Source organism: Clupea harengus, chromosome 3 (assembly GCF_900700415.2).
Source record: "Clupea harengus chromosome 3, Ch_v2.0.2, whole genome shotgun sequence".
In the NCBI taxonomy this organism is placed as follows: Eukaryota; Metazoa; Chordata; class Actinopteri; order Clupeiformes; family Clupeidae; genus Clupea; species Clupea harengus.
Window position 1 is genome coordinate 24981000 of NC_045154.1, and position 12897 is coordinate 24993896.

At 43.5% G+C, this 12897-nt stretch overlaps 1 protein-coding gene across 2 annotated transcripts in view; it reads right to left on the reverse strand.

The window, feature by feature from the left end:
- Positions 1-6018, reverse strand: part of lrrc4ca (leucine rich repeat containing 4C, genome duplicate a) — a 59331-nt gene extending 53313 nt beyond the window's left edge. The window contains exon 1 of one of the 2 annotated variants that reach the window (XM_031565160.1): positions 4194-6018. The gene's annotated coding sequence lies outside the window, so the exon portion shown is untranslated. The remainder of the gene's footprint in view (positions 1-4193) is intronic. The other variant, XM_031565159.1, reaches the window with a different exon arrangement.
- Between the last annotated feature and the right edge of the window lie 6879 nt (positions 6019-12897).

The window sequence follows — 12897 nt, forward strand, 5'->3', positions numbered from 1 at the left end:
TGAGGCTGTTTCATTTCCTTTTTATGCCAAATCAAATCCCACTAGACCGTCTGTCCGAGAAGATGAAAGATTGACGGACAGCTCCTTTATTGATAGCACTCCGTCCGCCCTCCCCCCCCCCTTTTGCACGGCAGAATGCTAATGGCATCCTAAAGCTCAGCTTTTTGCAAGGGGGATTAATGCTGTTCGTTAGAAATGGGACATTTGAGCAGTCCTCATGCGAACAGGGGTCACGGGTTAATGCAGTAGAAGCGCTTTCCGACGGGCAATGAATGCTTGTCAGGGGTCGTGTGTCTTTGGTAACCGTGGCTGCTATTTGACCAGCTAATCTGTTCTAAAGCGAGTCTGGATTCTTGGTGGGTAACATAGGAAGGAAGAGCGAGAGGGAGATATGCGTGCTAGAAATAGAGATGTCCGAGTTGGCGGAGGTGCGCAATGAGGCAAAGCAGCATGCTTTGTGCGGAGACGTCCCTGTTGGGCCCCCGCACTACACCTACTCAGGTGCCGCCTGCTCCGTCTCTCTCCCTCTCTCTCTCTCTCTCTGTCTGTGTGTGTGTCTATCTCTCCATGCAGCACACGAGGCACGGGGGACTCCGTCGCTGTCACACCTGAGTAATGAGATAAACAAGCGTTCCTCTTGTACACCATCACGACACACCTCGAGAGAGAGAGAGCTTCTCCGTCGCTCGCAATCAAGTCATTGTATAAAAAAGGATAGAGTATAAATTATGATTAAAAAACGAAAAGAAATCATATCTGACCTCCTCTTGTCCTAGTTAGTACTTTGAGCAAACACAGTGGGTGTAGGGGTAATTATTCACGCTTAATCTGCTCACTCTGGACCTCATTTTGGTTTTAAGAAATTACATCCCATAATTACAGCACAGGCCGCCTGATATTTACCCAAAAAGAAAAAAAAGAATGAAGCGAGAGGGACCTGTATGTGTGTGTGTGTGTGTCTGTGTGGAGGTAAACTTGAGCACAAGCAGAAACATCAGGGAGAGCGCTGCCACTGCAGGCGGGACAGGGGGAGCTACAGATGACTGAGAGCCATGCCTCTCTCTCTGTACAAGCTTCTCTCTCTCTCTCTCTCGCTCTGTCTCTCTCTCTCACTCTGTCTCTCTCTCTCGCTCTGTCTCTCTCTCTCACTTTGTCTCACACACACACAAGTTTGCACCACTCAGCAGCAAACAAATGTCATGTCTGCGATATGAGGGGCAGATTCGTCATGCTAAAACCCCTGACAGGAGAAGAACATGAAATGAGCAGTCTAATTTGTCTCCCCAGGGCAATATCGCTCCATCATTCCATCGCTGCTCTTCTAGCGAGTGTGAAAAATATTCACTGGCTTCCATCTTGGCAGACAGGCATACTTTCCTTCAGGTGGCAAAGCAACTAGCTAGATCCTGACAATTTAAACTACAACAGCTTCATCCTGAATTTAGGTATAAGCAATTCGCTCTCTGCAGTATGGATACACTAACGGCACCTATATTGTTCGTCATGAAACACTGGGAAAGATGCAGGTAGCCTACATGAGTACAGGAAAGAAAGATTCAGTCCTGAACGAATGGGTGCTCAAAGCTTCCCAACCAAAACAAACGTTGTGAGACTTCCTCTAATCAACTGTATGCTCCACTTCTCGATGAACAAATGGCTGCCAGTCTCTCTTTTGATGTGGCCTGGCCATTTATTACCATGCTAATCATCAGTGCCACAACACAGGCACAGCAACAGTGGCGACAGGAGAAGGAGCCAGGGCAAACCACCTCCCATGACAATCTTAATCAAACAACTCCTACTGAGAGGACTAGGACCAGATGCTTATAGTCACAGGATTCTGTATGGGGTAGTTTCCCCTTAGGTGTGTTAGGAATGTCACCGGCATGTATGCTAGACCTATGCCATGCAAATAAACACAGGCTATTTCTATGTGACTGGATGAAGACATGGTTTGTCATCTATTTACAACAAATATTTATGACTCTGAACTCTGCGGGAAGAAGAAGACACTTGCATTGCCTTTGAACTCCCAGCGTCATAACAGCATTTGAAGGCTTAAGAAAAGTCTGCCTAAAGGTGGCAGTGTGTGTGTGGGTGGCTGTCCCTTTGGTGTATCAAGGAAGCCTAAACGAGTTTTTCTTTGAACTGAGGGAGATGGTTTACTTGCATGTCCCTCTCTCAGTATCCTTGATTGAACTTCAAAGCCGTTATCTATTTTGCTTGGCACAGATGATACATTTAGATACACAAATTTGTGTGTGTGTGTGTGTGTGTGTGTGTGTGTGTGTGTTTGTCTGTGTGCCTGTGTGTGCATGTTTCTTTCTTTATGTGTTATCTCGGTAACACTTAATTTGACTAGTCCGTCGACAGAGACTTTACAGATGTTTTTTTGAGATTTAAGTTCGGTCTTTCTAATTGCTCACTGAACATGACCTTAACCGAACCCAACCCCTAACCCAAGCTTCAACCAAAGTTGCAGTTAATAGAGTTTCAACAGGTAGATTGTTTTATAATCTGAGCATCTGTACATAGTCTGTAGGGGATCATCCACATGAAGTGTGACCAAAATCTTGAGGAGTCCTACACTGGGACTAAAACATGAAAGGCATATTTCTTGTGAGGCTTTACATTCCTTGAAAAAAATGAGCACAATGCTATTAGAGGCTATTTTAAGAGGATACAAAACTAAAACAGATGCAATGTCAAATAAAAAACAACCCGAAATTTTAAACTAACCATTTTGTATATTTCACAATGCCTTTGGGTCTACTTGGCAGTATGATATCCACCAGAATAACTACAAATAAATATTATAGATAGATAAAAGGTATATAATGCACCCCTCTCTCTCCCTCTCTCTCTGCATATGTGTGTGTGTGGCCTCTGGAGTCCTCTGCAAATCCTCACATTAAAGAATCATATAGTATGACTGCTGTCAGTGGATCCCCAGGAAAACCATAGGGAGTTAGGAGTGAGTGGCACTGTTATTAGTCTACAGATGAGACGATTTAGGTGCTCACTAAAGCACCTTAGTGAGACTACATCATGTCTGACAAATGTGGAAGCTTCCCTTATGACAAGAAGAAAAACGCTGGGCCCAACTCAGAAAGGTGAACAGTTAAATTATATAATCGCAGCGTAATAGGTCAGCACTAGCTGACGTTTATAACATTTCAGCACCACGAATAAAAGACAGCTCCCAACAGGAGAGATCGGGCGCTAGCCGTCTTTTGCAGCTCTGAATCATCTACTGTTCGGCGTCCTATAAAGCAACCGGGCTGGCTACTGCATAACTGAAATGCCGGGATGTAGACTTCAGAACACATGCCCACAAGGGTACAAGGGTGCACTTTGTATGCGCCCTGACTAACAACTCAATCGGGAGCTTTATGTGTTGCCATCACCGTGAATGCTAAGCGATGGAAAACATAAAAGCATTTGGCCACGTTTCGGGGCACGACAAACAGGGAGCGAATATCCGTTCTATTTTTCAGCCGGTACGAGTACAGCATAGCTAGTGTGCCTGCACAAATTACCAAGCTACGATACTCTCACTGATTCGCCCTCCCTCCCCCACGGACACCAACACACAATCAGCCTCCAACTGACGCGTGTGAACCCACTGGGCAGCATGATTTCGAACGGATACAGGATGACGATACAGTGAGAGAAATTAGCTAGGCAACATAAAAATACATTTGAGGAAAAATACACACATACTCACACGCTCCTGAACACACTGACTTTCTTCCCCTCGGCTCTCTCTCTCTCTCTCTCTCTTAAGCACACACACACACACCTGAACGCATAGCCCACACACACACACACACACACACACACATATATATATACACGAACACACATACACACTCCATGAGATAGAGGCGCACATACACGCGCTTATACAGACTACGCATGTAGCGCGACACCGCTGCTCATGAATCAAATGGTCAATATCTTCAAGCAGTTAAGAAAAAATGTCTCGTACTAGGTCAAACGATGTCAGAGACTAACAGACCGCTGCCGTTTCTTTTTCTCATGCACGTCTATTTGCTAGGATCCAAAAATCGAACAAGATGTAGAACCACCGAGCAATAATTGAATTACAATATGGGCTGCGATAGAGTACACAGGATTTAGTGTTGATGCCTCAGACAGGTGTGAACTGAGATGAAAAAGCAATATCTTACTTTGTTCCAAAGATGAGTAAGTGTTGGAAATCTCAGTAGCACAGGCGCCAGTCTTCGGCTTCCTCCCCTGGACAACTGAAACCAAAATCCATCCGCAATTCTCCAGTAATTTTGGCAGGCTCCTTGCAAATAGTTTGTCTCTCTTTCTTTCGTAATCACGTAATGTTTATCCGGAACCCAAATATTACAGGCAGAAGTAACGATAGATCCTCATGAAATGTTTCGCTGTGTAAGCTTTGAGACGGACGTGCCGACTGATCAATTGCTCCATCCAAGCATGTGTTTTTTTTCACTTAGGATGTGAGAAGGAACACCTACGAGTGCATGTATGAAACAAATAGTAAGCTTGTGGTGCTACGAGGTTCGTTCATTCTACATCCTCTGTCCAGGTGCTCTTTACTACTATCACCAACGACGCACAAGGTTTGCTGTTTCTTCCCAAATTGATGCTTCATGCCTCGTGTCTCAATATATCAATGTATATCTGCATATTGCATATCCTCACCAAAACTGCGCCGCATCATCCTCCAGTCTAAAACCTGAGAATGGCGAATGATTACCTCGTCGGGTCTCCGATGTTCAGTCGAACGCAGAAGAAAAGAAAGGCAAATATTTCGTAATTACTATTCCTCCGCCATGGTTGTAACTTTTCTTCTCCCTGTTCTTCGACCCACTTCAACCCCTCCAATCTGATTAGATTTCAACTCACAACCTGGTGCGGATTCCCAGATTCCCTTATTCCCGTTTTTCTGTCCTTAAATGGGGTTCCGGTCAACCTTTGGTGTGGAATCTTACGTTTGGGCCAGTGACATACAGCATAGCAATTAGCCTTGATGGGTTTCTGTCTTTTTTAGGAAGCGTCACTGAGGAAAAACTCCAACGTCCTCTTAACAAACGCTTTCAAAAAAGGAAATGTGAGAATAAATGCTGCGTAAACTTAGAATAACGCAATCTTCTCTCTCCCGCAAGTACTGGCAATCTTACCCAGAGGTAAATCTCCTAAATAAAACCGACCATATTTTAAGATTCCTCCTGGATATTATTTGTGTAGATTTATCACCGTGTCAGCGTGGGCATTCGTCAGATGCTTTCTCCGTCAGTTTTTGTCTTAGCATCCATCTCTAACTCACTGCACCCCAGCATTCTTCCCCATAGCGTCTCCTCTGTATCTCTGGCTCCTGGACGCGCAAATCCACTGATTTCACCAGGAGAGACCCGCGAGGTGATGGACTGCAGCAGGTGAAGTCTATTGCATGGAAATCAAACAGTCAATGGGCTGTGACGTTGGGGATCCATATGATTTTCTGATAATCTAAAACAATCCGAATTAATATTCAGAAATAATATACTGCGAAACTATTCAAGTGAGTATCTACTGTATGTCCAAAAAGGATTGTTTAGAAGATTCCTTGCGGTAGTTTCAATCCTCCCCGACGCGCAGACAATTCCACAATCCCGAATTTTTCTGTGAGTCTCCTGTTGGAGCCGTTGGGCTTGTAGGCTACTCCGTCATAGACGCTGCAGTCGGTGCAAGAAATTGAACACGTTTCTTGCTTTCCCCGTAGCTTTCACTGAATACCTTCCAAGTAACAGGTCCCAGTTCAATAAATGGGAGAATTTTGTTAATCCATAAACGTCCTGTTATTTTACCACACGCTGCATGCAGATTAGTGGCAAAACACTTGATTCCATGAAAGTAGCTGTCGAGGTAAAGAAACCGTATGAATGTGGGTACGCGTGTGTTACGAGGTGCGTGTATTTCGGAGTGTGTGTGAGTGAGTGAGTGAGAAAGAGAGGGAGAGTCTTCTTTTTTCCATCAGGAAAAGGGACTCGAGTGCCACCTACCGACGCTGTAACATCCATAGTGGCAACCGTGTCCTGTGGTCACACATGGACAATTTTCAAATATAAACCAGTAATCTTTCAAACATGAACCTCACTGCAATGATGTTGAGCTTTCTGAGCTGAGCACCTGACTCGTTTGCAAAATGCACCATTTATCTTTACTGATCTTGACTAAAACTGAAGGAGATGTACATCATTCAATGATCCAGTCACACTCGCACACATACTTGCACTCACTGACACACACACACACACACACACACACAAACACACATGCACACACACAAACACACACACACACGCACACACACACACACACACACACTCACACGTGTCCTCCACAAAGCCTGGACTGTTCTTTGTGGGTAGCTCCATTGCCCTCGATGTGTCAGCATCTGATAACAACACAGTGGCCAGCAGCCCATCCTTCACCTGTCCGCTCGTCGTCTCCCTGGTATGAGCTGAAGATGCAGAGAGGTCCATCCACCAAGTGACTGTAATTGTCGGACACTAAAGGGCAACTCTGTCTACTGCAGGCCCATGTATTGTCTCTGCACCACTCAGGGCAGTTGTGACCTATTAAAATGGCAGGCTAAGTGTTCTACAGTAGGGTACAATATGGATGGCCCCTTTATTTAGTACTGCTTGAAATAGGTGAGAATTTATGAGTAACTCGGGCCAGATTTGCTTACACAGATTTACCAGTTTTTTTTGTTGTTTGTTTTTTCACCAACCCCACATTTGGGACCCACACTACATTACAGCAATCGTCTCACATAACGCTCACAAAAGTCCTCAGCCTTATCTGACATCTCATAGGTTTTCCACCCCCATGTACTTCAGGAGGGGGAGTGAGGGGACCATATGGCACTTCCCAGCCATTGTAACAGCTGTGTGGTTATGACAGGCACAACCAATGGTCTGGATTTAAGGCTTTCATTTTAGTACTCTCCAGTGAATCTGCCGTGACCGCCCCGCTTTACTTAAGGCGTTATTTGCTCTTGGAAAGACATCCGCATGTCCACAGTTTGACTCATAAAAACCGCCTCACTCCCTCCCGGGGGAAAACAGCTGAAAAAGAGCTGTTGATTGAAAAGCCTTGTTGGCCTGTATCAATAAAACCAATTTCAGTTCTTATTGTAATCACCAGGCCTGTTGGCCTGACCATACCACAGCCCCAGACTCTATTTTATGGAAGAAATTGTGAATTACCAATTAAATTAAACGAGCATGGCCCATTCTTTTTACAGGCTTTCACACAGTGGGGTGTTCGTTTTCTTAGCAAATGATTAGTATTTTTCTGCCCTTCATTGAGGTCGACATTAGCTCGGAAACAACGGGTGCAGATCTATATGCTTTCATCTAGCTGACAAATGCTGCCTTACCCTTGAGAAGTGACCAAGGGTCCCTCAGACCTCCAGAGTCCAAGCATAAATATTCCATGTCCTCCAATCCTTGTGTCCTTGCCTCCATAAGGGGCCTGACCAAGGGGTCACAAGCAGCACACCAAACTATAGAGCCAACCAAACATAAAAGTCTCCGTACAGATACGTATACATACACACAAACTCTCTTTGACTCACACACACAAACACTCTCTCTCTCTCTCACACACACACACACACATACATACACACACACACGCACACACACACACACACACACACACACACACACACACACACACACACTAAAAGCCCTGTCTCATGGGGCCACTGTCATCTCTGATCTGTGAGTCTCCTGTAGGGGCATGTTATTGACTTGTTATTGAAGGTGACATCTGGCGTTGTTCTTTTGCTCCATATATATCTTGTGATATAGAGTGTGCTTAGGCCAAGGTCTCTGTCCCATTGTTGGTGTCCATGTGCTCTGTCTTTCACCAAATACAAAGATGTCTGTTTGCTAGAATGCCACAGTAAGCTGGTTGTCTAATGTGATGATTTGCAGAAGATTTATCTGCAGCTGGGCACATGCATGAGCGCACACACACACACACACACACACACACACACACACACACACACACACACACACACACGCGCGCGTGCGCGCACACGCTTAGTGAAACTGGGTATGTACAGTCATGATCAGACTGAACGTGTAGCAAATTGGTATTTTCTGTTGTTTTCTCAGGGTACCCACTTTAAAAAAGAATACACTTAACCCCTAAACGTATCTGCAAAAGCAGACGGATCAAAGTGTGTGTAATAATGTTTGATCCTGATCCCACAACGTTCTCGCCACACAATGGTGAGATACAAGCCACCGATATCTTTGATGCACAGCAGACATGCGTTTCTTTGAACATAATGTAAACAATACCCATGACACCTCTGGAGTGCACTTGGAGGAAATACGTTGGTTATAGAAAACCCAAACACAGCGGCACGCTATGTGCTGCGCGGAGCGACGGATATAATCACAATGATATCCCAGTATTCCATCGGAATACCATTACTTCTCCGAGTCGGCAGACAAAGGCCGAGTGGGAACAGACACACCGCCACTGACACACTAAGATGCAGCCTCCCCATCACAGAGCATCAAGAACATTCTGAGATTCATATCGCCATTTTTTTTCCCTACAGCTTCCTCACTGCACTGCATTGAGTTGCATTAATTCTATACAGATCTGTAGAGGGTTCTGAGTGACGATGGAGGTAGGATCGTTGGGCACAAATGTAGAGTACCAGTAGAACATTCCAGATCTTTCCCTCCAACTGTCACCCACCATATTAGCCCATCAACAGCTCCTTTGTGTACATTTGTTTTTTCTCCCACTGACACCAATACCCAATTTTTATTCACTGGGGTTTTAGAATTAAACAAAGCGCTCTCCAGAGAGCCGGCTCCTGTTCCCATAGAAATAAGTAAGATAAATAATGCATGGGCAACGCAGGAGGAGGATATGATGGGAAATGATTTGCGCAATAGACACCTCGGCACCGTCTCCGGAATTCACGGCAATTCAGCAAAAAATGTACGCACTTGTTAATGAGACGCATGTGTGTGTTGTCCCTTTTAATCTCCACTTTGATCCGGGCTAATCTCTCACTGTACTCGTTATCCAAGGATTCTTTTTGGCCCAAAGGGTTTGCGATCGAAGAGCACGCGCTCTGTTTCCCAACTCGCAGTTACGATCGCCTTGTTTTCTCCATCCCACCCCTTCATCTGGCCTTGTCTCAATAATTCAGCGTGTGCCCTTCCCTAATAACCACTTCCAGCTTGTTCCAATTATCAGATTTCGCATCTAAAGGAAGTGGGAGGTGGCAACGGAAATCATACTGAACTTCGGGCCAACAGTTAACTAAACAGACAGTGTAAATAAAAACAAATAAACATTGCCATTGCTCACCTCAGCAGTATTACCATCAATGTCGTTATCATTACCATTATTGCTCTCATCATTCCATCTTAGTGCTTCTGCTCAGCATACCCATATACCTGCCTGACTCAGCAGCCTTACAGTTCTGTGACTACAGACAGCAGACAAAGCAGTATCCTTGCCTCAGCCCGAACTTGTGTGTGTGTTTGTGTGTGTGTGCGTGTGTATAGTGAATCAGCATCTAGCGTAACACACACGGTATGTTGTTTTTAGGGACATCTGTAACACTTTTTTTTTTTTTAAAGGTACAATGCGCACTCCAATGCAAAGTTCCACTGAGGAGGTGCACACATGCAACTGGATGCTTCCTCCCTGGGCCTTTTGCATTATTGCTGCGTTTTTGTTTCCCCTTATTTCAGATTCATAGTCTCTGTTACCAGTGCATGCAGAATGATGTTTCACCATGGATTTCTTCCAAATGAACAGAAGAGGACAGAAGAGGACACGTGGAAACAAACTAAAGACTAAATATTTAAACTGGTCTAATATTTCTCTAGTTTGAAGTGTGTTCATCACCTTAATCAGCTTGACATCCTGTTATATGGTTCCTATAGCCACACATAGGCACACTTTACATATGAGAGAGAAAGTGTTCATTGGGCCCTAACTATTAAGAAAGTAAAGTAGTGAGATATGGACAACTACTGATGGAGAAGTGTAAATTGTGCAAGACAAGTTAGAGAATTTTGTAACATTAGAGAGGATCAAGTATCAGTGGAAAATGGTGTGATGCTGGAGGGATTCATTCCTGAAGAGCCTGCTACTTCAAAGTGATGTCTTGTCACATCTTCATTCCCAGCTTTTACCATTTTGGCATCTCTTAAGGTTTGCCAAAGCAAACCCAATTTTCCGCTGATATTTCGACTGTCCTCAAAGTCACCAGATCACATCAAAACTCTAACAAAATACCGTGAATCATCTCCGCCGGCCATTTTGATCGCTTCACATGTCTTTATGCTAGAGCATGGCTAGAACAAAAAATTTCACATGCAGTTGGAGCACTCTCAGCATTACTTATGGGACACACTCATCATCGCTCCATCTGTCACGGGTGCACAAGTGTGACCACACCAAGTTTGGAGCCTGAGCTTCACTCAGAACCAGAGAAATACAGCCAATCTCATTACTTTTTCAAGTACCTGCCAATTTTTTCTCATTTCTAAGACATGAGATGGTTTTTCAAGTGGAATTAATGGAGCTACTTGGGGAATTAGTTGTTTTTTAAGATAAGGGATTCAACATAACGACAGGGGTTTCAGTTATGATAAAACACTGTGTCTGTTTGTTTTTCAAAGTACAATGGCACAAAAGAAGCTTCAAGTATATGTACCGCTCCCCCGTGCATTCCGATCATCTGACAGTCTACCAGACAGGAATGGATTTCAGTCGTTTGACTGAAGAACTTTTAACTTTTAACTTTTTGATTGTTTGAATCAAACATGTATATCACAGGCTGAATATTGCTGACAATGCATCACTAGCACATCCCCACAGCAGATTAAACCAACAGATTGACCCGGGCACCAGCTTCTAGGGCTCTGCTGGTTACAGCTCGTTTTACCACGCTGTGGTAACATTTCCATGACTGGGTCACCAGTCACTCAGCTCCAAAAATTCTCATTCTCAGAGAGCACAAAGAGACCTAGCAGAGAACAGTATTCATGTTTGCTCAGATGACAAATCAGAAAGAGGAGGCAGGTATCAGGTTGCTTTGGGCTCTCACACAGACTCAAAATGTGATTATACAACAATATGCACACTGCAGTGAGACTGAGCCAAAGATAATGCTTGTGGACATATGCATGACCATATATGCGTGATATGATAATATATGAGTGTATTAATATATGAGTGTATGGATCAGAGTGTTCATAAATGTATCATGAATGTTGTTTTCAGTAAGTCTAAGATGGAGACTGCAACTAGGAGGAAGAACAGGAACTCTTAGGATAAAAAGAAAAATAGACAGCGTTGGAGTTCAAATTTAAGAGGTGATTTTCAATCAGGCTACAAGACTGCCGAGTAAGTCGGAATTTAATCAGCAATCAGCAAAAATCACAGCAGTTTCACGGAAATAAGACTGAAAATGCCACCCTGTATCATGTCACGGCACAGAATCTTGTGGAGGCAGTAATTAGTTGAGCAAGAGTTGGGAGTGATGGCACACTGAAACACCACATATCCAGCGGTTCAATTTATTTCGAATAAATCCTTGAGTCATAAAACCACACAGAGTGTCACACCGTGACTTTCGTATGAGTCAGAAGTTGGTAAATAAACACATTACCTTCCTGCTGTCTTCCTGCTTTACGTTCTCAAGTCCGTTTTCGTTTAAAAAATCATGTGCTCATTAAGCTGAGTAAACAGCTTTGCAGTGAAGTGAAGAGGCAGGATTAAAGCAGGCCTCGCTGAGAGAAAATCTATGACGGTGAGGAGGCCATTTTTCTCCTGCTCCTGCACTAAGAGCTAGAATGCCATCAGAGACGTGAGAAAACCTTTTTTGAAAATTGCATGTTAGAATAATCCTACACATCAATGTTGCACGAGTGTAAACAAAAGTAGCGCAAAACATGTAAGCTCTTCAGGATCATTTGAAAGGCAGTAAGACAAACTGTCACACGGAGTGTATGCAGAATCCATACATTCATATTTAATCATATAAGGGGCTACAATGGTGCTGCAATGGCCAAAGTTAAGTTCTGAAATACATAACAAACAGAGAAGATTAACCCTGATGTTGTGTTCGCAACATGGTTACACTTGTGATCCCAGTCAGAATTGACTGGCTTGAAGTAAATGTTAATAATGCTTTTTGTAAACATTTGATTTCGATCTATTTTGCTTTTACTCGTACTTGTACTTATTTTTTACCGAAGACGCAAAAAATGTACAATGTTAAATTATGTAAAAAAAAAAAAAGAAACACTTTGAATATTACTATAATTTATGTAATCCATTCAAGAAAGATGAAAGAAAAGATTTTTACTACAGACTGAAGTTTCGTTTCAAACGGTCCATTTTTGATTGGAACACAACATGAGTGTTAAGTCTCTAGTGATTCTTTGTATTCATACTCTGAACCTCTTCACCAGACTTCAAAGAATTAAAACTCTTTTAAGATCACAAGCATGAACAAATTGAAGTCCAAGTGCCAGTTCCACAGTTCAGACAGTGACCTCCTCAGGACAATGTACTACACATACCATACGTGTTACATTCATGGTTGGGGTTTTCATTTCTATCAAGTGCGCTTCCATGGCCTGTATACTCTAAAGATGCAACTGTGGCTCTGTAAACCAACACTAGGAAAGCTCATTATTTCTCTGCAGCTGGAATGCATAACGAAGGAGCATGCCTCATTAAATGCTGTTGTCTTGTTTTTGAGGGATTTGGAAGATTTTTTTTGCTTTTTGTGAGGACAGTCCCTTGTCCTCACAAACCCTTTGCCCAAGGTATGTTTACGTGCTGCCATCA